The sequence below is a fragment of the Ornithodoros turicata genome, chromosome 1 (assembly GCF_037126465.1).
Source record: "Ornithodoros turicata isolate Travis chromosome 1, ASM3712646v1, whole genome shotgun sequence".
Taxonomy (NCBI): domain Eukaryota; kingdom Metazoa; phylum Arthropoda; class Arachnida; order Ixodida; family Argasidae; genus Ornithodoros; species Ornithodoros turicata.
In genome coordinates, this window is record NC_088201.1 from 49061328 (window position 1) to 49085150 (window position 23823).

At 47.4% G+C, this 23823-nt stretch overlaps 1 protein-coding gene and 1 long non-coding RNA gene across 2 annotated transcripts in view; one reads left to right on the forward strand and one right to left on the reverse strand.

Moving 5' to 3' along the window:
* The window catches only part of LOC135378216 (uncharacterized), a 117386-nt gene extending 95001 nt beyond the window's left edge, over positions 1-22385 (forward strand). The window contains exon 3 of the long non-coding RNA XR_010418313.1: positions 22293-22385. This is a non-coding gene — a long non-coding RNA (uncharacterized LOC135378216). The remainder of the gene's footprint in view (positions 1-22292) is intronic.
* LOC135378215 (uncharacterized) overlaps positions 1-23823 on the reverse strand; it is a 159552-nt gene that overhangs the window by 90856 nt on the left and 44873 nt on the right. The window lies entirely within an intron of this gene.

Consider the following 23823-nt stretch of genomic DNA (forward strand, 5'->3'; position numbering starts at 1 on the left):
TGGAGACGCGCGTTGACGGTACCAGCGTGCCCGCTGTTTCTGCTGGCTTTAAATGTAAAGTTGCACTAGTGGTGTTTTTTTTTTTTTTTTTTAACTGCGCAGAGAGTTGCAACACATGTTTAGTTCTGAAGGTGACAGTTTATGCACGATGTCCTACAAACTTAGCGCATTAGAGTCCTGCTGCGCTTGCGCCGTACGCATTTCTTGCGTGAGCAACGAGATGGCGCCACAGGCGCCTCGGCTAGGCAAGCCTGTTCCAATAGTGACAGGCAAAGTGGTCTACTCAGCAGCCTAGTCAGGCGGCTTCGCGGGCGCAAGGTATTGAACGCCGCCTTGGTTTAGATGTCGTCTGCAACGCCGCGTTCGACCGTTTCGCCATCTGACTGAAAGCAGCTGAAACACAGGTATAGCAGACTAGGCAGCGGCGGTTTTCTAATTTTCACGATTTATCCGCAGAGAAACGGACCAAATGGCAGTATCGACATAAAATTTTGGGTCATAATACGTCCTCTAACATCTATTTTAGCTTCACGACACTGTTCTTATTTGTTTTATCTTCGTTACAAACCCGGAAGTTTATCTTGGCGAACCCTGTACATCGTACACTTGGGTTGCAGTTTGGTTTTGTTCAGTTTCGGTTTCGAATTTGTTTGGCAACGCGACTCAATCCGCTGTGTAAATCATAGTTCCGATTTCTCACAACGCACATTACGTCTGAACCGTTTCGGGAACCGGTAACCGCTTATATCTATTTCGGTTCAGTTCCGGTACGATTCAACGGTAGAAAAAAATGGTTCGGTTCAGTTCTGGTTCAGCGAAAAATATGTTTTTTTGCGGTTTTCGGTTCGGGTTCAGTTTCGGTTCCGATCCCTGGAGAGGGCACGTCAAATACTGTAATAACCATTTGTGGGGTTAAAGCAGTGACAAAGCGAAAAAAAGTCAGTAAACCCTGTAGCTTCTGCAGAGAATTCGTTTACATCTGTAGAGCACCTGCTCAGTATACGCTAGACAGTACGCCTCTGCGCATGAGAGGAAGAAAAGGTTGGAGAAAGCACATGACAAAGCGTCTGTCCACTCAGAGAGCAGCAATAAGGGAGTATTCGCAGACGGGTGACAACACTATGGTGAAAAAGGTGAAGCAACGTGGATCTCACGTGCAGTTGTTGTGGTACCTTATTTGAGAGCGATCCAATGAGACCGTTCTACGTGCACGAGGTGAGAGGGAAAAGCTGAGGGACTGCGCGAAAGGCTGACATTTTCGTAGCGTATTGGGGTAAAGTGTTTAAAAAAATCATGGTCGATCCATTTGTGGATCCGACGGAAATGCGTTAGCATTAAAACTTGAAAATGGGAATTCCCCTTCACACGACCCTACACAACGCTAACGCAAGACAGCATCCGCAGCCAAACGAGCATTTCGGGGTTCCTCCGATTCAGCTTGGCGGCGCTGCCTCGCAGCCTCACCCTCTTTCGACGCCGCTCCTCCCCACAGCTTTCACAACGCGCGCCCACGCAGACACGTCTGAACCTGTCGACCACCACAGCTGCACTGCCGATGCGCCGGCGGCGCGTCGCGCTCTCCACGGTCCCTCTCGTTCCTTCCTTCCCTCTCCACTGTGATTACAGACAGACCACGCCGCTGTTCATTCGTAGCGTGGACTCTAATGCTAACGCATTAAAACATTAGAGGACGGTGTAACGCGAAATTCAGCGTCAGCTGTGCCTCTGGTGAAATGAGGCCGGATGAAAGTATGTGAACAAATTGGCGAATTGGCTTGTGCGAACAGAAGGCCATAAAAAAATGCAGATTAAGACGTCTGATGAAAGTCTGTGTGTCATTTATCTTGAGTAGCGCGAAAGGTTTTGATGTGTGCATTTTGTTTCCCAGGAAAAAAAGCTCACATAAACATGGCTAAACACGTCGCCGATGACGTTACAGGGGCAACTCGTTCTGGTTCGCTGGTCAGTGGGGGTTAGCGCCTTGTCAGCTCCCCCGGAGAATGGACCTCTTCCGGGTAAGCATATGCGCATGCGCAGCCACCTGCGGGCGACTGCCATGTTCATTGGGGGGAGATGATCGGTTTCAAGGTTACGCGGACGTTTAAGTTCGACATTTGACAACGCTTTCCACAGGTAGTGACTACAATGAGCTTTCACTCTTTCCGCATTCTTCTTACAATCTTCTCTTGCGACTTTCCCACGCAGCGTGCCAGTCGGAAAAGCGTCCCCATGTTTATTGGGGGGAAAGATACGACGTTCGATATTCCGTCGCCAGGTGCGACGCGAATATGGAAATGGTCCATTGGGGATAGAGGGAGCGGCCGAATACTGACCGAGCCAGGAGCAATTATTTTTCAGAACCCCGGACAGCCGAGTAGCAGACGACAGCTGAGTAGCAGACAACATTCCTCTGGACCAATCAGCGAGCGTCACCCCTGTAGCGTCAGCGCGAGGTCCCAGGCAGATCACAGGCTGGTACTGCTCTCCACCGCCGTTGCGCACGGTCGCTTTGTGCGGCGTACTTTAAATTCAATTTCTGCGATATTTATGATTCTGTGGTGTGAAGTACTTCTCATGGTGCATCTTACTGACCTACTTAACAGTTTGATAGGAAGAAAACAGGGTGTTAAAAATGACTTCTGGTTGGCGAGGTGAGTGGTGGTGGGGTGGGTCCTGGACGAGGGGGCTGTTCTGGAACACCAAGTCTATGCATGAGCCATGTCTAGTTGTGGGTTGGTGGATGTCGGTGCATAACGTAATGTCCAGTTTTTCGGACATATCACTTAGGAAAGTGGTGTTCTTGGCCAGTGAAACGTCCACGTTGAAGTCTCCGACAACGAGAAGCTTGTGCGTGCGGTAAGGCCCGAGTACCTACATACATGATAAAGTCGCGGATGCGTTCCGGCGCGAGGCGAGAAGTAGCACACAGCCACCACGAGCCCTGTGGGAAGCTGCGCGGCACAGCTGACGCTGTAAAACTGACGTACTTTAGTTTTGATCTCACTTTCCATCGATAGAGGTTGTAAACTGGCGGGATTCTCCTCCTTACTCCCTGCGCTGAGTGCACATGTGATAAGAGTTTTGTGCGGACATGCGAATACCGACAACGCTGACGCGACCTCGGCTTAAATAAATTTGTCTACACACTTTCATCCGGCCTCATTTCACCACACGCACAGTCGCGAGGCGCTCCCAATCCCTCTCTCGGCGCTTGGCCTGCCAAGTCCGAACAGGCACTGTGAACACATCTGAACGGCCACTTGTCCGGATGTGTTCACAGCCTTGATGCTTTTTGCGAATGCCACCGAGGCGATCTCGGGAAAGTCTCCACTATACAGCTGACGCTGTAAAAAAATCGGGGCAGTCTATCGGATAGTAATTTTGAAAAGCAGTTGTTCCTGCGAGCTAGTAAAGCTTTTTGGTAAGGCCATTTTCAATTTCACGCACTTCGTGTTTCTTTGATAGCGAATCCCACCTGTGACGTCACAGTACCTTGAAAGTACCGAGCTACCTTTAATAGTATTTAATCGCCGTCGTAAATACTTTTCAAGATTGGGTACTTGGTACTCTACTCAGTTACCTTTTTTTTTTGCCCGGTACTCAGTAACTTAACTTAAATAGTTTTTGTGAGTACATTGTACAAGCCTGCTGCTTCCTAACGAACTTTTAGTATTCCCGGGTAATAGTTAACGTGTAAGCAGGGTGTCAAACCGCAAAGAATACGGGTTCGGTTCGGGTTCGCGTTGCTTTGATTTCGTTCCGCCAAATATAGAACCAATTTGCAAACCGGTTCGCAGCCCCGAATCGGTTCAACGCTTCCATTTTATATGTATCACTAGTATCACTATTAGTATCACTCAGTCCGCTGACATAGAAAACGTCCAGCGACGCTTCACCTTTGTTTTTCATCTTCGTCATCTTGGCTGCAGCACTTACTATAACTACGATCATATACTGAATAAACTCTCCATCCCCACACTATCTCATCGCAGAACGATTCGTGACTGTCATTTCTTGTATAAGCTCATACATTCTGTCATCGCCTGCCCCGAATTACTTTCGTGCATCAACGTTCGAGTGCCCTCACGTTCTCTGAGGTCTCATCTTATTTTCTATCCTCACTCTTTTGCAAAGCTTCATCCAATCAATCGTTTACAACTAATGTTTAACTCCGCCTTACAACACCATGACATCGACATTTTCGCTCCTTCTCGTGATTTTCTTACTAATATTAGTGCCATTGTTTCTATTTAACTTCGTTTGTTTCACTGTTAACCTTGTTGGCTTTTTGTATATTTTACTGTCTTTGTTCACGTGTATAACCTTGTGTGGTGCACCAATTAGTAGACCCTAGTGGTTGTTTTTGGGTACCTTAACAAAAATAAAGTTATTATTATTATTATATGTTCCATAAAACTACTTTTATCAGGCAATGCGTGACTAATAGCTTACTGCTGTTGTCTGCATTAGCGGTCAGGTACTCCCTTCAGCGAGAGAAAGGAGAAATGGACGAACACTTATTGCAAATAGAGTCCACGCAGATGAAGCGGTGTAGTCCTGCTACTTTATGTTCTCAAAATCTCTTTTTTTTTTTCACACGCACAGTGCCAACAAGATACACTTAAAGGAAGCCTAATAAGATGAACAGCGTTACATAGACGACGGTACTTGCCGGCACACTGCATTCGCATCGTGAATCGATCTGAAACTATACTGAAGCATGTCGAAAATAAGCCTGCCAGCCTTACTCTGTCCGAGCTCACAGCAGTGTACTAGTTTATCCACAACACAAAGGCAATGTGTCATGACACAATTGCACAATAAGCAGAACCGCATTTACTTTTCAAATCACGACCAATCAAACAGGCACCGTTCCGCGTACGCTCCTTCTCCACTTCTGATGTTTCTGACTTGACATGTTTACTGCACACGTGTAAAGGAAATGTTGGGCGCTTACTCAATCACATATTCGTCCCATAGAGATACATAACTGGCCAACTCGATTCCTGTTTCATTCGTCCGCGTGGCGCCTCGTCTCTGAAGGGTAGACGCCGCAGCGCGTGCGTGGGGCGCTAGCCGCGGCGCTCACAAGGACAACTGCGCTTCAACGTGTAAAAAAGACGCTGAAAGTACACTTACTATACGACCTCGTTTCTAGATGAATTTGCTAGGTGAAAATTTCCGAAATCTATGATATGGACGCGTGATGATGATACCAATGTGCTTTCGTTCGGGGATTGAGAGGAACTCTTATGCTGACTTCTTTTATGTCCGAACCGTTTTGTTGCAAACCGGTTACCGCTATTATTTTTTACGGTTCTGCTCCGGTCCGAGTTCAACAGTGTCATGAAAATTTCGGATTCGGGTTGGGTTCCGGCAAAAATAACGGTTCGGGTACGGTTTTCGGTTCTGGGGCTGCCTAGATAAAGCTAAAGATATTTCGACACCCTGCTTGTAAGCAACCCTGGTTGACAGATGCCAACGTATAAATCCCCCGTCATGACCATGGATCACACCGCCGAGTTCATTGAGGAAATGAAGCGGCCCTGGTTGCGCAGTAAATAATTGCCGCGTTAGCCTGTTATTAGGTGTACCCTCTCACACCATGTAGCCATGACCACACGTGTCACTCATCACAAATGACAGCTAAACTGCTTTTCATTTAGTATGAACTTTCTTTTCTGTCTGTCCCATTCGCCTAGCGAGTTCTGTTTAAACTTCCTACAGAGCAAAGAAATGACGAAGACATGATAAATGAAAGTCAACATAAAAGCCCCCGTCCAAGTAGAATGCGTTGTCATCTGCATTGTGCTCAGATGAAGGAGGTGATAAATGACTCACTGGGAAGATAATGAAGTGGGCCAAGTCATGAGCGAGGACGCTCGAGGAGGAGATATCTCTACTTAGGCTATGTGGTACGCATTTAGAATTAGTACATGAACTTGGAAACAGAGGCAACAAGCGATTTTCCAACGCTCTCGTATGCTTCACAATCAGACTTGTGCGTGACACGTTACTAGTAATTGCGTTACTTGTAATCAATTACTTTTTGAGTAATTTTTCGAGTAATCAATTACTTTTTGAGTAATTTTTCGAGTAATCAATTACTTTTCTGAGTAATCGATTACTCAGTAATTGATTACTTTTCCGGCAGACATTAACTGATCTTCAAGATGCTATGCCCCAAGTCAAGACCCTCGTGCCGTCAGCCGAAGGTCATTGTAATAACGTTCTGGAATTTCAGGGTCTCTCTCCCTAGTCTCTTCCTACACCAGTGACCAGTGAGGTGGTACCTTTGTGGTAGCTTTGGAGGTTTAGTGAGTCATGGGGAAGATCCACGCATAATGCTCTTCCACAATCGGGTCAACGTCTTCCCGGGCGATAAATACAGTAGACGTACAGATCTACTTGCCCTACGCGGTTTTGTTTTTCGTGTTATTTCAGCTGTTCCGCTGCTAAACTTCTTTTTTTTTTCATCTGAGGCATACAAAGACGGGTATAATTTGCGTGAATGCAGACTAACGACCGGAGTAACGCGTTACTTATCTACTCGTTACTCAATTACATTTGGAGTCCAGTAATTGGTAACGGTAATCAATTACTTTTTCCGTACAAGTAACGGAAACGGTAATCAATTACTCTTTTTTTTAGCAGTGTTGTGCGTAGCGGCGCTACTTGTAGCGGCGCTTCTGTAATCGCTACTTTTTTTCAGTAGCGGAGGTGTAATTCCGCTATATTTGTTATTTGTAGCGGGAAAGTAAGTTCCGCTACAATTTTCAGTAGCGGAACCGCCTCCGCTACCGCTACTTTTGAGGGAGGAAATAAAATAAATTCGGCGCTAGACTCCAGCGTCTAAAGGTGATTTTACTATATGCTCCGTATCGTATTGGACTGCGAAACCGGTAACGATACATGGTACTCACTTTAGGTTCGACCGATTCCTGTCAGACCAGAGCCTTCAAATCGCTGCTGTCTTAATTCCGAGGTTCAAGCCCTCATGGCTCACGGATGAAAACCAATGAAAGGAAGTAACCAGCTTGACCGTAAACCAAATGTTAAGGTGTTCGGTCGCCTCAAGTGAGCGCACCGAGGAATCCACGAGTAGCTCCATGCAGATGACTTTTCTTTTGGGGAGTCAAGTTCTACAGCAGATCCAGCTGATCGTGAGCTTACTCAGTACCTCTTTGTGCCAGATAACTTTAATTTGACATCGCGAAAGCAGGGTTATCCAAGAGTGCGCGGGGCGTTCCTCAAGCTGAATACCGCCGTTCCGTCAAGTGCGTCTGCCAAACGACTTTTCAGTGTTTGCGCTGATACGTTCACCAAGCAACGAGGCTCAGTGACGAGAACTTTGAGCGGCAACTGCTCCTGAAGTTGAATGCAAGCGTGTAATGACTTTTTCAGAAAGTACTGATCGCAAGAAATAAAGTATCAGCAAGAGCACATATCTTTGAATGTATCGAATCACATATTCCTAGGCCTTCAGCGAGAAAGTAGCGGAAGGGTAATTGCGCTACATTTTTTTTTTTTTTGGTAGCGGTAGAGGTATCGCGCTACATTCGTAAATATGTAGCGCCGCTAGTATCGCGCTACTTTTAAATAGGGTAGCGGATAGCGGTATTTCGCTACGTAAATCGAGTTGCGGGCACAACACTGTTTTTGAGTAACGGGCACAAGTCTGGGCTCACTTGTCTTAATCTTTACGCCGTACTGGGTATTTGCACTCAAAATGGACAGAATTTTGGGAAATAGGGAAATGCCTTTTTCTAAATCGCAAAAAATGCCGATATATTTGGCGGACAACCTACATGATTACGCCTGATTCAGCATTGATCATATCCGCAAGCATTATGGGACTACAGTTTTTTGTGGCTCTGCATTGGTGATCCTGTCCACTGTAGGCTCGTATACAAGTTGGGAAACTGCTATAGCAGGGTCACTTCCTTGTATTATAACGGTTTTGAGTTTACTCCGTAAACAGGGAGGTATCTCTAAGTCGCGTTGAACATGTCGTCAGTGCTTGAAGGATGCGAAGACACTGGTCAAATTTGGATTACACATTGAATATCTCCGAACAATGCAGTTGCAGTGTAAGGGAGACAGTGCTGTTTTTGTCGCCAACCCCTTGGAGCAGGAGTGCACCTGTAGTCGTGTTCAACTTAAGAAGAAAAAAAATCTAGTCCGTCAACTACATACGCCGTTAGAGATAAGAAGAAGCAATAGCGCGCCAGGAGAAATAGTGCAGCGCCACCAGGTAGCGTCTTCAGCCACACAGTCAGTCAGTCAGTCTTCACAGCCAATACGGAAGCAGAGTGAGTATGATGGGTTACATTATCTGGCGCAAGCAGGGAGGGTGGCCTCTCTGTGTCCAGCCATCCTATTCGCGACGGAGTAATATTTTGAGAGCTGACGGACTAGATTTCTTCTCCTTTGTAGAGGAGATGGAGTCCTGACCGGCGAAATGGAGTCCTACGTGAGTCCTGACCGGCGACGATGGAATGTCCCAGCGGTCAGATGTGTGTGGCTTCGTACTGACTGTGCCGGTAGAACTAAGAGGCCAGCGCAGTAGCGCGTCTCAGCAGGGTCGATTCGTCGTCGTCGTCGTCCACGAGCCGCCACACCTTCTTAAGTTGAACATGACTATAGATGGTCGCGTACTCATCGAGCCCTGCTATCCCTGTCCCAGATTGGTTTGGACTTGTGGTGTACCCTACACTCTTAGAAATGAACTTCACCGCATAGGACTCTCCTAGCCAACCATCGTCTCGGATGATATCGTTATCGGCTCTGATTTGTGGAAAACGGGAGGCGTACGCCTTTTTTGTGACAATTATGAACAGCATAAGTGTCACAAGAAAGACGTACGCTTCTTGTCTCCAACCAATCAGTGCAGATAACGATATCATTTGAGATGATGGTTGACTAGGACCGTGCTATGCGGCGAAGTTCATTTTTAAGAGTGCAGGGTTCCTATGATGTGTCCGACACATGGCCGTGGCGCTATTTTCACTCTGCACCATGAGGCCGCCTAGGGGCCACCCACAGGTTCAACATCACCGACCCTGATGGTGTCCCGAAGAGGGCCTCCTTGAAGCCTACACTCTTAAAAATGAACTTCACTGCATAGCACGCTCCTAGCCAACCATAATCTCGAATGATATCGTTATCTGCCCTGATTTGTTAAAAACGGGAGGCGTACGCCTTTTTTGTAACAATTATGAACAGAATAAGTGTCACAAAAAAGGCGTACGCCTCCCGTTTTTAACAAATCAGGGCAGATAACGATATCATTCGAGATGATTGTTGGTTAGGAGCGTGCTATGCAGTGAAGTTCATTTCTAAGAGTGTAATGTGATTTGGTCGGTGCCGTCCACGAACACCACGCAAAGAATAGACGGAGTAAGTTTCCGCGTAACCAAGCGCGGGATATATTTCGTAGATAGAATGGCATAGATGCAGGCTAGCTGGTGGATGACAGGCAAGCCTGAGCGATGGGCCTTCGTGTTGTGTTGTTCACGTGTCTGGCCCATCGCTCAGGCTTGCCTATCATGGAGATATACATATTTCTTGAAGCCCCCCCCCCCCCCCCCCGAAAGGTTTTTCCTTTCCCTTGAGCAACGTGTCGCCAGTCTAGGCAATCAGACTGCTTGCAAAGTTGTTGTGGATAATCGACGTATATATGAAACCTGCTAAAACCTGAAACCCTTTGATAACGTTGAAACTCATGGTGAAACGGTTTTCAGAGTGCATCTCGGACGACGTACCTGTGGATGCCCGTTGACCGCATGGAACAGCGATGATGTTCTCCTTCCTGATGTGCAACCAACATCCTATCATTCGCAATTGTATCCGACTAGCTATATTTGAAATTAGAAACACAATACCAAATTTTCCTGCTGTTGGAAGCGACCAGGCTATAAACTGCTACAAAAGCGCCACGAAAATCGTGGAAGTTTGCCTAACGTTGGGCCACCGTGCATAAGATGGAACGATGCTATTTTCGCCAAACTGTGCGATTGTACACTCTTAAAAATGAACTTCACCGCATAGCACGCTCCTAGCAAACCCTAATCTCGAATGATATGGTTATCTGCCCTGATTTGCTGAAAACGGGAGGCGTACGCCTTTTTTGTGACAATTATGAACAGCATAAGTGTCACAAAAAAGGCGTACGCCTCCCCTTTTCAACAAATACGGGCAGATAACGATATCATTCGAGATTATGGTTGGCTAGGAACGTGCTATGCGGTGAAGTTCATTTTTAAGAGTGTAGTACCGAGTGTCACCGTGTAGGTTCAGGAGCAATAAGAATGGTGGTATCAGGCGTCGCGGCGTACACTGTTAAAACAGAACTTCACCACATAGCACGTTCCTAGCCAACCACCATTCCGAATGATAGCATTGTGTGTCCTGATTTGTTGAAAATGGAAGGCGGCGCCTATCTGAGACACATTATGCATGTCCCAAATAGGCGCCTCCCCCTGTTTTGAACAAACCAGGACACAGAATGATATCATTCGGAATGGTGGTTGGCTAGAAACGTGCTATGCGGTGAAATTCTGTTTTAACAGTGTGTTGATAAGTCTAGCGGGGAACACGTGATTTTTCCCTTGTCCTCTAGAGTCTTCCCTTAAATGTTTCTGTTTATACTCATGTGTGTGCTATTGGGAAGTACATACACAAGAGATATCTGTGTTGCAGTGTGCAGGGCGTACCCATTCACGTTTTTCGTTGGTGGTAAAGCTTAGCAAAGTGCGCGTTTTTGCCTATATTGGTCCACCATACGCGTGGCTTATATTGAACCACGGTACTTTTGCTGCCTGCAAGCGTGTCGATTTACTGTTATTCCTCTCTTTTATACATGTAATCTAGACCACTGCACGTCAGCTGTGCGAAAGCTACTACAGCTCAGATAAAGTTGTCTAATTTGGACCACTGCATCTTGACTGCAACTGGCTATGACGACAAGCGTTGCGTAACTGCCCTGCGACCCCGTCTCGTTTGTTTTGCTCCGTGCATAAATGATCTACGCTGCCACATGAGTTTTAATAAATAGCTCAAAATTACTCACAACTAAAGGAAATTTTTATTGCTGACACACTTAAATAGCAAAATTCAATCCCGGGTCTTAAGTTATAGATCTATACCACCAGCTCGTTTGCTATACCTCTCTACCCTCTCGTAAACTTCTCAAGTTATGCCCTGCCATAAGAAAAAAGAAAAAGAAAAAAGTTAACAGGTTGTCAGATACAACACAAGAATAAATGGGTAGAATATACACAAGAGGCTGTCTATAGTATCCCTTTATCATGCAACAAAATCTATATAGGCCAAACGGGCAGATGTACAAACACGAGGTTGAGAGAACATGCTGCTGCCCAAAAATCGAACACCCCGTCTGGTCATCTGCTAGTTCACTGCAAAAACTGCGGATGCGAACAACTATTTCAAAAAACCACAATAGCAGGCACATTTCAAAACCAAGTGGATAGGGAGATCCTCGAAGCCTACTTGATACACAGAGCAGGTGATAAATGTGTAAGCACGCCATCCATCGATCTCAAATCAGCTGAGATAATGTTTCTGGATAATGATTTCTAGTGTTTAAGCATGACAACTTTAAGTATGAGTTACCAACTATATATACCCCGTTTCTCTATACCTTAGCGAATTTTTAAAGCTACTTATCCTGCAAAAGTGAACGTAATCACCTATACCTTCCTGCGTGCCCAATGTAAACACGCGATGCTAAACAGAGTTTCGCACAAATTACACAAACGTGATGAGCCCAGAGCCCACTCGAGAACGCAGGCAGTTCAAAAGAGAGCTTAGGACTCGCGTCGAAAACTTTCCCGTAATTTATTCGCGCGCTGATATGTACAACTGTGTTTGCTGATAATTAAACGAAACATGTTTTTCAATTAGCGATGTGTATTCCAAATTAGGAGTACGTATGTATATCAGTATGTATGCTTCTAATAAAGAGTATAACGCCTACTACATGCGCAAACGAGTTTTCACATGGAATAGCAAGCCGCGGCTCTTTGCCTGGCTAACCTTTCCTTTCTTTTTTTCTTAATCAAGATATACCTCCCTCCCCCCCCCCCCCCGTCTACTGACGCACTTTTTAAGAGGGGCATTTTAATAACTAACTGAGAAAAACCTCCTGATGCAAACGAATTTTGACATGGCGCACTTTTTAAGAGGGGCATTTTAATAAGTAACTGAGAAAAGCCGTAAAAATACCGTGTAAGGGCCCCAGTTTACAGACATTCGGTGGTGTACTTGAAACACTCCACCTGACGGGTACTCTGATCGGGATACAATATTTGATACGACATGTGCTCATTCTTGTGGGGTTCAAAGGGCGTAATCCATCACCTTCTCTGTATTGCGGGGAGCTGTAAAGCATGAACTCCGCATGATGGAATCAACCATTACTAAGTTACGATTCCCAGCGAAGACATTGCGCGCCACACCCCAATGTAACATGGCCAAACACGGAACATCTCCGTTCGCAGCGAGGTGCGTCCCTTCCCTTGCAATCACCGCAGAATATGGCCCATATTGCCTAAATTGAGACCCCTATATGGAATACTAGGGACTAAGTCTAAACGATTAAGCCGTGGATCAGAACAAAATCGGTCACTGATACCTGGGTAAATACATATAGACACTTGGATTCACAAACAGCATCGGCATTGCAATCTTGGCAGCACAAATTAACTTTTTCAAAAAGGGGATCAGTAAAGTAAGCCGCTGTCTAAATTCAGCCTAGACCTTCCTAAATTGAACCCCCTACAGAGAAGCCCCGTTTTCTTTTTTTGCTTTTTCACATTACAAATCAAAGGATCGCCGACCATCACGAAAAGTGGTCTATCCCTTACAAAAATAAGTTTAGCCAGTCTATTGACATCCTTTGGACGTCCTATTTCCTAAATAGACTTCCTTTGGACTACTGAATTTATAGCCTGTCTGTTTCAAGTCTATTTGACATCTTTTGGACTATCGTGTACCCTTTCTTTGGCCTGTCAATGGGAGATTGGCACCAACAGTCCGTAAACAACCTGTTATAGAAAGGAAATGGATATCTGCCATTGCCTGTCTATTGACTTTCTATAGACTGACAATAGACTGGCCACTGGTCCACCATGGTCGTGAAACTGAACCCACAAGACGGATTCGACATTAAAGGAGCAATGGGGTGACATTTAACGTCGCTCGAAATCCTGCCTCATCTGTTAAGCTGTTCACCAGGAGTCACCATGCAAAATATTTTAGCTCTGCGACGCGTTATAGCTGTGCAATTAAATAAAAACAAAAAAAGTTTTTTCTTCGCAGCACACGTTACGTTTATACGTGCTTGAGCTGTGCCGCTGTACGTCACTCGTCACGTGAGGGGAGTAGCTTACGTCACGACGTCCTCTCGTTCTGCGATGCGCTCGTTTCACGGGGATCACGAGGTCACCTACGCTTTCAGTCGCGTTCTTTCCCAGGAACCCATTTTATTCGTTGGAGAACACTCTGCACCAAAAAACGAAAAAAAAAATTTGGGGGTCCCCTCAGTGTTCCTTTTATGCGCACGAGCGGTGCGAGCGGAGCGGGAGGGAGTGTACGGTACACCGCCCGGCGCATGCGCTGCCGAACACGTGTTTCCAGAAACAAGACGATATCATCGCCGAACCGCGTATGTTGCAATGTGTCCAGTAGATGAAATAGCGCCAGTACACATCAGAGTAGAGAGACACAGACAACAAAACCGCTCTGTGTACTGGCGCCGCTTCAGCTACTGGATCTCTGCACCAACGACCTCAATTCTCCGTCTTAGTTGCAATGGATGGTGGAAAAACTCGTCACCCCATTCCCCTGAAGCAGGGATGGGCATAAATGCATTTTTAGTATTTAAATATAAATACAAAAGATTTTGTTGAAAGAGGTATTTAAATACTCTGCATAAATACTACCATAACTACTGTGAGGAAGATGTCATCTTTAATTACAGAAATAATTATGATATAACAACAAATCAGCGAGGAACAATAGCATTTATTTGTTACATTATCATGGCGATTTTAATATTGGAAGTTTCTCGAAGTCTTCTGTTCGGCCGTAGAATCAGATTCGCAAAGAAGAACACCTCTCCACGGGTGTCGATGGAGAAAGGCTCGTATTAAATTTGACAAGGATGCTTGGTACAACAAGGTAGTCGGGTAGTCCCAACCGTTGTCCGCAACAACAGTGAAAAACCCGCCATTTAAGATGGTTTGTCGCACGTGTGTGTTTGCGAAAACACGGCATAACTGCGCGGCTCTCCAAACTCTGCTTTGCCCTTCTTACAGAAAGGTCAAATGCAGCGTAACTTTAAGATATGAGTCAGTATCTTGCGTATTTAGGAGTATTTATAAAGTATTTACAAAAATAAATACCCCAAAATTGGTATTTAAATATAATTATAAATACATGTATTTATATTTTAAATACTATTTTAATTACAATGTATTTAAATACTGCCCATCCCTGCCCTGAAGCCTCTTTTCTATATAACACTTCCGTAACGCCGGAAAATGGTGATGCGTGCCCAAGAACGTGTTCTACGTCACAAACGCACGTGATTGCAGCTTGAACTGCGGCGTTTCGTGAAGCGCACGGTAACGTTTGGAATCACCACCAAACGCCTACTAAAAGTCGTATCAAAACCAAATCAAACAGCGGCTTGCCGATGAGCAGACGAAAATTTACGACGTCGTGTTGGCACGAATTTGCCTTCACCGAACACCACCGCAATCAAGTCAGCGCGTTAGGTGTACAGGGTGTCCCAGAAAACGTGTCATTGAATTCTAATAAAAAAAACTACGCCACCTAGAAACATGCGGTCAACGGCATTTGTTCTTACTAGGTTTTTGCCACCTCCTGACGTGAATGTCATGTATCGTAAGTTTAATTATGTAAATATTTGCGAACTGAACTCGGAAATTTGCCAACTAAAGGACACTTTTTTACCCCACCAATATGAAGAGCGTGCCGAATTCACTCATGTTCATGATAATTGACAGTGATATTCGCGAGCTATCCCATCGGAAAAAATAGCCGAACATCATGCTTTTCGTAGCACCGAACCATAACGCGCTACGACTTTTTGAGCGCAATCGCTCTCAGTCCGACGAAAGGAGGTTCCAAACCCAGCCCACACAGGGATAGTAGAAAAAGTGACAGTCCCTGAAATTGGGAGAGGGAAAGTGCGATCCCAGCGAAAGTTAGACGCGATAAGCCATACCTGTGTTATCACTTTCAGCGTTGCAGGTGTGGGCTGGGTTTCCAACCTCCTTTCGTCGGACGGACAAGGATTGCGCTGAAAAATTTGTCGCACGCTAGCTCCGTAGAGCATGATGTTCGGCTATTTTTTCTGATGGGATAGCCCCTGAATATTGCTGTCAATTATCATTAATTTGAATAAATTAGACGCGCTCTTCACATTGGTGGGGTAAAAAAGTGACCTTTACTTGGCAAATTTCCGACTTCAGTTCGAAAAAATTTACATAATTAAACTTACGTTACACAACCTTCACATCAGGAGGTGGCAAAAACCTAGTAAGAACAAATAACGTTGACCGCATGATTCTAGGTGGTGTAGTTTTTTTATAATTCAATGGCACGTTTTCTGGGACATCCTGTATATACGTAATCGAATTCGAGTACAAATATTGTCGCAGTTCAAGCTAGAAGACAACTTGTCGAACATTTCTCTGCACTTCATTAGTTGGCACAGCTACAAATTACACCATCAGTATTCAGGATGCCCTACGTGGTCTCACAGTCGTCCTATAAACCTCGCGACGAAACACCTCCAAAGGAACCAATCTGAGGCGCATTGTCCAAGGTTTTGGGGGTCGAATTCAATTAAGGACGAGTTATGCGTTGCTTGTATCGCTTTGAACACAGAATGCCAATTACTTTCCAAGTCGTATTGATGTACACTCTAAGAAAAAAGGGTGTGAAGAGGTGGTAACTTCTATATAGTTACCACCTAGGTCAACGTCGCGTCTGATAAAGGGTGTAAAAGGGTGGTAAAAGCAATTATCAAATATTTGCTGCAAATTGCTACAAAAAGGCGTACGCCCCCCTCGATCACAGAATCAGAAGCGGTAACCCTATATGATTCGTGGCAATGGTTTGCGGACGACGTGCTATGCGGTGAAGTTCTGTTTGTCATAGGAAAATTTAATGAGACAGGTATGAGACAGGTATGGTCACATGTTCAGGGGCTGCAGGATGACGCAACGATTATGTACAACGGTTATTTACAACGATGAAATGATATGATATAGTTCACGGCGGCGTGCCCTTGATCGTAACGCAGCCACCTCGGGCTGAAAGCGACGGATGGAAGCGCCATCGACGAAGAAACCTGTCATCTCCAATAGCGAACAGTTCCCGCTGCAACTCAGTAGTGAGCAGTATGCGCGCTCTCCGCACCAAGCAAAAAATGGGCACATCTCGACGACGTTGCGCGACTGCCTTACAACGAGCCTCCCAAAGCACAACCGCGCCGCAAGCTGTGAGAAGTACACTAAGGCGGTGTGGGTGACGTTGGTTAAAGCGCACTGGGCATACTATGTTCGTGCTTCGTCGGACAAGGTTCCAAAAGACGCGAGCAATGCGGCAGGCAAACAACACGTGCATGTTTGTCTCACGTTCACTGCAGTAAGGGCACAAATCTGTCGCTGTTACGTGCCACGAGTACAGGCGGTCCCGTGTGGGTTGCACGCCCCACGCGAAAGACCACATGGTGTCCCGCAGAAATCCAGGGAGCCATGTAAACACCGTCCATGCTATGTTTGACGCCTGCTCAACACGCACTCGAAGGCTCTCGCTCGCTGACACGGAGTCCAGCAACAGCGCACCAGCCATCGAAGAGGGGGAAGCCGCAACGAGGCTGCCATCAGGAACAAGGGGCGAGAGCTGTTGGTAGTACGTATGAACCGCGGCGTGAAACCCCAATGGTGCTACCGCCCGTGAACCACTGACAGGGTTTGGCCCGAGGAGTTCCACCCAGTAGGTGAGCAGCACTTTCGCCGGCGAGTCTTCCTCAGCGTGCACAATTCGCAACGTGGTGCTGAGAGCGATGCCCCGATTCATAAGCCCGATATCTGGAAGGCTCATCCCGCCCTTAGAATTCGTAAGTGCCAGCATGGTCCGTAGGACAGGGCCTCTCCGCTTTCTCCAGAACAATGACAAGAGGCAAGAGTGCACCCGAACGACGACTGCACGTGGGGCAATAGAAACGTGACTAAGATGCCACAAGCGTCCCGGTAAGACAGTACGTGCGAGGAACGATCGTTCACAGTACGACAGGTCAAATGCCTGTGTCGCATCACACTTCGTCTGGAGCTCCTCCAGCGCCCTGAACCAGTTATCGACCTTTGGGCCGCGGCAGTCGAACACAATGCCCAGTATTTTTAGTGACGCGCTGAACTGGAAAGGCAGTGATGAATACGGAGAAAAGCTCCCGAGTGGCATCAACTTGGTCTTGGCGAAGTTGAGCATCCCACCGGAAAGTGCAGCATAGGACTCGTAGACTCGAAGGACCTCAGACGCAGAGCTTGCATCCCGCAGAAGAACCGTGATGTCATCAGCGTACGCACTGACCTTCCATTCCCCGGATCTGGGAAGCGGAAAACCGCGAATGCACGGGTTGGTCTCAATGTTCCATAACAGGGGATCAATTGCCAAGGTGAACAGAGCTGGAGAGAGTGGGCAGCCTTGCCGTACGCCCCTGGAGACTGGGAACTCCCTAGACAACTGCTGCATCATGTACAGGCTGCTGCGATGATTGCGGTACAGCTTGGCGATGGCACTGATGAGCCATCCAGGGAACCCGTACTCTCTGAGGACAGCGAACATGTAACTATGCACCACACGGTCGAATGCTTTCTTCTGGTCAAGTGAAAGTAAGCAACCATCCGGTACACGTGGAGTGGCGTAGCTCAGTGCGTCTCTCAGCCCTGACAGCGCGGTGTACATCGTGCGGCCTGGCACTGAACAAGTCTGAGAATGGTGGATTACTGCCGGGAGAGCATTTTGGATTCTATTGGTCAATACGGAAGTCACTATCTTGTAATCGCTGTTCAGCAGCGTTATTGGCCTCCAGTGTTCGGGACTACCAAGGTTGCCGCTTGTCTTCGGGAGCAAGACTATATGTCCATAACCAAACGACTCCGGGAAGTCGGCACCTTCGAAAGCCCTTCGAACAACGTCGAAGAGGAACTCCCGAATGCAAGGCCAAAACGTAGCATAGAATTCGGAAGAAAGCCCATCAGGTCCTGGACTCTTGCCAACTGCCGCACATCGGACCGCCATGTCCAGCTCTTCCAAACGCAGAGGATGTTCTAAAGCGTCGTGGTCGATCCGGGGAAGGACCGGAAGGCCCTCGAAGAATGAGCTTCGCGAACTGCTGACAGACTCGTCAGTGTACAAGTTCCGAAAAAAGTTTTCAAAGCCGGCGAGCACCTCCCCGGGGTCTTCAGTCACACTGCCGTCTGGTCTTCGGAAACGAGGAAGCTCACGCTGTTCGGTGCGGCGCACAGAATCCAGGTACCGGACCACGCCAGGGCCAGCAAGCGCCTGAGACCTGAAGTAATTTTGTCGCGCCCGTCCAGAAGAATCTTGAAGCAGTAGACGGTAGCGGTGCTGCAGCGTCGCGAGATACTCCTCCATCATGGGTGTCAACGGCGCTCCTCTGCTCACAATACGTATTTTGGCAGCTAAACGCGCAAGCATGGCTGTTCGCGCCCGCGCTTTCCGGCGTCCCCACGTCTGAAAGAGGTCGCGCACCCAGACTTTGAACTCATCCCACTCTGCTGGAGTTGGCGACCGACTTGCTAGGTACTCTGCGATTTTACCCTTGATCTCCGAAACAACATAGTCGTCATGGAGAAGCGAAGAGTCGAGACGCCAACGCACTGCATGCCCAGTGCTGCCGGGAAGCTGTGAAACATCTAGAATCAAGATCACAGCATGATGATCACTAACATGAGCGCCGAGCTGGGCAGTGCTGATTACGCTGCAGCCAGTAACGTACGGCTGAAGGTCCCCAGGTATGTAGAAACGGTCCAGACGGGACGCAGAGCCTGCACGTGACCACGTTGCCACGAATGTATCCCCATGCACCATCGTCCAGGCGTCGCGCAGACGGTGCTCTTGCAGCAACCGACGGAGCTCACGCGCGTTCCAAGTTGGGCGTCCGCGCCCGGGGCCACGAACGTCACAGTCAGAATCCACCACACAGTTAAAGTCACCACACAGGACGGCACCACTAGGTGGTATGAAACTCGTACGGAGGTGATAAAAGAAGGTGTTGGTGTCACTTGTGCGGGATGGAGCATACACGGTGATGAACGATAGCTTCTTCCCCTGGATAATGAAGTCGAAGCGCAGGGCGCGACCTTCCGCATCATGCCTCGCAAAGCAATGAGATTCTAGGCTCGGGTTGAGAACCACAACGCCCACACCACTCCGATGTACAGTCCCGAAGCTGAAAAACGCGCGGACGTTGCACCTCGCAGTAAAGCCAAAGACGTCAGCATACCTTGTGAAGTGCGTTTCTTGCAAGAAAAGTAGATCGCAGCTCAGGCTGCGAGCGAACTGAATAACGGAGACCTGTTTGGCGGGCGACCGGAACCCTTGGACATTTAAGGACATGACACGGAGAGCCATAACAGTGAGGATGAAAGAGCTGGATACACTCATCATGATTCGCCGTCAGACGCAGGCGGCATGTGGACGCTAGGCGGGGAGCCCGTACGTGACTTCGTCCGACCACACTTCTTACGCTTCGGCATGGGAGCAGCAGCCGCGTCCCCAGACGAAGACAAATGCTGATGTTTTGCGGCTCGAGGCTCAGAGGAGTTCTCATCGACGTCCGAACTCGCGATGGAGTAGAGGGACGTTGAAGAATCATCCATCCCGTCATCATCAAGCACTGGCCAGGCCTCTGGGCCCAACAGATTGCAGTTTTCTTCCGTGCCTGCTTCAGAGCCACTGAGCTGGGGAAGACCGCCAGCCGCAATTACTGGCACTGTGATGTCGGGCAGCTTGTGAGTGCATGACGTGTCCAAGCCCACAGAATCAGGTACCGACTTAGGAGAAACAGCATTGTCCGTCACCCCAGCCGCCGATGCCAAAGCCGGGAAATCGGAAACGCTATCCACAAAAGTAGGGGTAGCTGTAGCAGCAGTATCGTGGGCATGATCTCCGGTATCAGGCACTGCCGGTTCCAAAACTGGGAAGCCAGCAACACTGTCCACAAGAGCACGGGCACGACCTCTATTATCGGGAGACGGGGTCTTGGGCCTTGAGTGTTCCCCTTTCGCTGCTGAGGAATAGGACCGACGCAGAACGCAGTCGACTGTGGCATGGCTCTGACCACATCGAAGACAGGGGGCTCGGCAGCCCACAGTTGGATGACCAAAGACTCCGCATCTCTCACAGCGTGATACCTTACAGTCGCCTCGGAAGTGGCCTTCCGAGCCACACCTACCGCACACTTTCTTTAACCCTTTGTAGTCTACCATAGCACGGTCCAACCCAACCAGAAGGAAGTTTGGGACCGGCTTCCTCATATCGAACTTGACTACTCGGATTCCGTTGCGTATAGTTGGGCGGTCTTTGTAGACCGGGAACGAAAGATCCTTCACTATTCCATACGGTGCAAGGGCCCGCACAAGTGCGTCATCCGACACGTATTCTGGTAACCTTTTGACTGTCAAATACGTGATCCTTGAGCTTGAAACTGGGTCAAGAGAGACTTCCTTGTCTTCATACACCACCTTTGCGGCTTCGAGAAGAGTATCACGGGCTCGCCTATTTTTGGCAAGAACTTGGAAAGACAGACCACCCTGGTGTTGAATGGAGTGTACATTGTCGTGACCTACCAGGTCACAGACGGCATCCATGACGCCATCTACGGAAGCCTCGTCGGGCACGGTGAAGTTGAAAGCATGGTCCTTTGGGGGCCTTACGGTGCTTAGCGCGCAGGACAGTGCGGCGGACATCGTGAAGAACCCTGGGGTGGACTACGAGAAGTCAAACCCCAGGCAAGCGAAGTTAGGCTTAGTATAGCAGCAGGAGCAGAATGAGTTCTGTTTTGAGAGTGCGGTAGCAGGTACAGAACATTGCAGCCTTTTAGGCACAACATATATGCGACAATTATTACCTCCTAAAAGGTGTAACTCCTCCACCCTTTTTCTGAGAGTGTAGTATATACGCCACGGCAGTAGTTATCCCAAGACTACTTTCATTCTAACCCTTAAGGAACAAGGAAATGGCATTCAAATAACTCAGGAAAAAGGTGCTGACGTCAAGACCCTATGTGTTTATTTCGTTCCTGTTTGCAGCTAGGTAATTGCAGTTTGTTTCACACAACCGCACTTTATTCGTTAGGAAGCGTATCAGGAGCAAAATATTTTTGCTGAGCGACCCAATTTGATTTAAAGAGGCACTAAAATGCAAAAACAACTTGCTCGAAATGGAAGTCCGTGTTTTAATTAGAATAGTGCAAGCAAAATTAGTTCACACAGCGCTACCGTTTAGAAGAAAAACGCAATGGAAACAGAGCCGTCTTTGGCGGCAACAAATGGGATCCCCAGGAGGCAAAGATTGGCGGCATCCAATGCGACAGCAGGAGAAGCGCGCGCATAACTATCGTGGTCGAGTGGATTTTGAACGGGTCCGATCGTAGTGTTCCGTATATGCGCTGCATGATGCGCACTACAGCATTTTTCAATGCCGACTCACTGAATTGTAGCCCACAACAGTTCTCGCGAATGTTCCACTGACAACATTTATCTTCACTTCCTTCGGACAGCTACGCCAGTCCGCTTCGCAACGCGCACTATGTTTTTCACCGGGACTGCTCCATGATGTGGCACGCGCAGCATGGACTAAAAACACCGATGCACGAGCTGAAACGACGTTCACTGCTTAGCGCCGAAGCAAGAAAGAGTCCGGTATAATTTCGATTGTAGCTCCGTAACGGAATCAAAGTTTTGAATTATGATAACAAGGTCGAAATTAACATAGTGTGTAACGTAATTTGAAGTCACTTGTTTTGCATTTTTGCCCTTTAAGGGCTACCAAACAATAGAGAAAACGCTGCCATACCTCTCTCTCTCACACACACACAGCTCTACATGAGTTACAATACATTAATCAACCAATTAATAGGATTGTGTCATAGCATGCGTGCCCTCTACTGCATATTAAGGCTAATATTTCCACGTTCGTCTCGTTTACAGGCAACTTTCCCGAACGATTGGATTTTGTTCTAGGTCATCTCCAAATGAGGTTGAAGGACTTCGCCTGTCATACACATGGCTCGCATGATGCGGCTTCGCATTGTGCGCCCTACGCATATAACGTGGTTTCGTTTCTTCCTACCCGACAGTGGATTTCTTCTGCTATATATGCAGCGGGTCCCACAACGATCAGGTAACGAAGTTCAAACCGAAAGCATCAATGCTGCGTCCCTGCGTCATAACAATTATTACGGGTTACACGCGCTATGATGGACAGCGAAGCCAAATGACATGGCGTGATGTAGTGCAAACAATAGAGAAACGTCAGTCAAGTTAAAGCGAAGACTCTCTTGTTAGAGGAAAATCTAGACAGGTCAGTTCACTTTGCTCACTGTGTGCCCAATGACAATGTGTCGCCGCGTGCGTCACAGCAGTCAGCGGTTTATTCTTTTAAAACAACAAACAAACAAACAAATGATGTTGATGGTTATGAGTGTCACCCGGTGTGAACACAGGACAACATCTCTTGAGGACAGTCCAAAGACAGATAGCTTGTCTCACGCTAGGGTTAAATAACAGCGAATATCTAGGGGTATGACGTTGGTACACTCTTAGACGTGTCACGCCTAATAAGAGGCGCTTTTTTGCAATATTTTGCCGCCTAGAAGAGGCGGCGCCATGTGCTCCCTTCACAGAGGTCTACACGGTGACGCCCGGTCCACGCCGCCTGCACAAACGGCTACAGTGTAGCGCGTAGTAGGCTATACCGGTTACATTGTGCTGCCTGGAGCATGCAGTACGAAAAACCGGAAGCGATCCACAGTGCCGCGTCGCGCGACCGTTATTTCGTGCCACATAACTGAGTCTCAGGACAGCGACAAGGCGGGACGGACAGAGAACACACACACGGAGGATTCAATAATATACGAGTCCGGCGTGTGTCCGTACAGTCTCGTCGGTGTCCTCCGACTCAAGGCCATGTTGTCTCTGTCATGATAACACAAGGGTAAGTGCAACAAGTAAAACTATGCAATGACAAATTCAGGGACAGGCGCACATTTTGAAAGCGTGCAGCAAGGATAAAGCTACACTCAAACCATTATTTCACCAGAAGTACGAGTTCGACACCGATATGTAATGTCTCATTTTGCAAAGTCTTAATCGCTCGTTTTACAGTAACTGGTTATGCAATTTGAAAACAGTCTCCAGTCAATTAGGAATCAACAAAAGTTACGAAAATATAATTATTTATGTCGAGACACCTAGCTTCAGGCAATAAAGTAAGCAGTATACAAAAGCAGAAGCGTTTATCACGTAGCCATATCACGGAACAGTAAATATCTCAGCCCCTTTTCTTAAAAAAAATAATGTGGGGCCGGCATTTTGCGTGGCATATAGTGAAAATCAATGTAACGTTCAAGTCCTTATATGACCCCGGAACCGGCTGAAAAATACGCTCGTAGATGCACACCCCGAGCACCGAGACGCATCTTTCCTTCACCCCCAATGTGAGAGGGTGAAGGAGCACAGT